Genomic DNA, 1,942 nt, shown 5'->3' with positions numbered 1-1,942 from the left:
AGAGAGAGAGAGAGAGAGAGAGAGAGAGAAAGAGAGAGAGAGATGGAGAGAGACAAAGAGAGAGACACAGACTGACAGAGCGAGGTAACTAAGACGTGACCACACATTGCAACTTTCACTTACATTTTCCTCCGTTACTTGAAATTAATGGACGTCAACACAACAAATGGCTTGCACTGGGCTCTGACAATACTTCAATTAACAAGTTAACTCGATCAACTGTTTCACAGTACTGAGGAGGAGTCACTTCTCTCACCCACTTCTCAGAAATCCGGGTTCTCCGAACGACGTAATAGCGGCGCACACGGCACACATATACAGCTCAGACTAACTTACGCGACAAACACTAGGGCTGGGCAATGAATCGCTTTAGCAAAATCCGGATAATATATTAGTGCCCCTCTTCGGCAAATAATATGATATGAACCGCTTCAGCAAATGGGTTGGAACCACTTCAACAAACGGATTAGCATCACTTCAACAAACGGGTGCACCCACTTCGGCAAGCGGGTCAGGAAAGAGAGTTAAGAGTCAGAATTCGGACAATGTTTCATTGAGAATTATCCGGTTATCCTTATAGTTTATCCGGATTTTGCCCACCTCTAACAAACACACGATAAGCGAAACTTGTCTGCACAACCTGTTTCAAGCGAACGACCAAACATCCGTTGGCAGATTATGAAGAAATCGGGGAAGGAAAAAAAAAGTGAACTTGATACAAACCACGATGATTCGGCGGTTCCTAAATCTGGAGCTAACACGTATGCGCGGTATATATTTAGCCCATATAATATAATAATATTATTTTATAAATATGTACATATAAGGAAAGGGAACTATATTATAAGAAATATTTAAAGATAGGTGAATAGAGTAGACATATGCTCTTTCGGATAGCAAAATGCTGCAATATCATCCCACGCATCCCATCCTACACTTTCCACCCTACACACCACCTATCCCCCCTCCCCCCTTTCCACCCGAAGTTCCTTTCTTTCAATAATATTACTTAGTATTAGTCTTAGCTTCTAATATATAATATCTTTTCACCGTGTCTAATAGTTATTGAGTCGACAACGAGGACAACAATACAGTGGCAACCGCAAAAACAATAGCAACAGCAACAGCAATAGCAACAGCAATAGCAACAGCAACAGCACCACTTCCAAAGCAATAACAGGTGTACGGGTGGTGGTGCGCGATTACAACAAATGACGAAACACATTTTTTTTAAAGACGTCCGCTATTGCGAGAGCGTTACCTTAATCCTATTGCTTGAGGAAGGGTGTACACTACGCTTAGACGGTTAGTATAAGAACGTATAAGTGTACACCTTTCAGATTTAGTTGAAATCGCATATTGACGACGGGTAGACCTTGCTAACTTATTTCTAAATTGATGATAATTTAAACTTCAGCCAATTTGATTTTTCAGGTCCAGCCGTTTAGGGTGTCTTAGGACGGTCGAAATGTATTCGTGATCTTTAATTGATTATTATACGGGTATTATCCTTTATATAAAAATATACCTATTATGCATCGACCCATCAACTTTTGGGCCCGGTTGTGTAGAAGTCAATCACGTCGACCAAAGAGGAAACTGATTATCTGTCCCATTTCTATTGTACTATCCGAGGTAAATACTATACTCGTAAGGTACTTAAGCAGTAAAAAAAAAAAAAAAAAAAAAGAAAGCTTTCGTCATCAACTGCTAACTCTGAGAACGAGAGCGACTCGTCCGTTGTGCTCTCAAGTGTTTCGTTTTCTGCTTACGCAATTTCTGTTGGGAAAATGTAATTGTTTGATGGTTTATCTTTTGTTTTGTTGTGTTTTTGTTGTTTTTTGTGTTCATTTCTGGGATTGGGTTTTTATCTTTAAGTTATTGAGTGTGTGTTGCTAGGGGAAGAGGGGGGGAATCTATCATATTTTGTTTAACGTGTGTC

General features: G+C 40.0%; 1 protein-coding gene across 1 annotated transcript in view; it reads right to left on the bottom strand.

Annotated features, from left to right (window-relative positions):
* Positions 1–327, bottom strand: part of LOC101847821 — a gene marked incomplete at its 3' end in the record, with an annotated part of 25,069 nt that extends 24,742 nt beyond the window's left edge. The window contains 1 exon segment of the mRNA XM_035969787.1: positions 124–327.
* Between the last annotated feature and the right edge of the window lie 1,615 nt (positions 328–1,942).

Source organism: Aplysia californica, unplaced genomic scaffold, assembly GCF_000002075.1.
Source record: "Aplysia californica isolate F4 #8 unplaced genomic scaffold, AplCal3.0 scaffold00183, whole genome shotgun sequence".
Taxonomy (NCBI): Eukaryota; Metazoa; Mollusca; class Gastropoda; order Aplysiida; family Aplysiidae; genus Aplysia; species Aplysia californica.
Note: the sequence above shows the minus strand (reverse complement) of the source record. Positions and strands in the feature narration are given on the sequence as shown.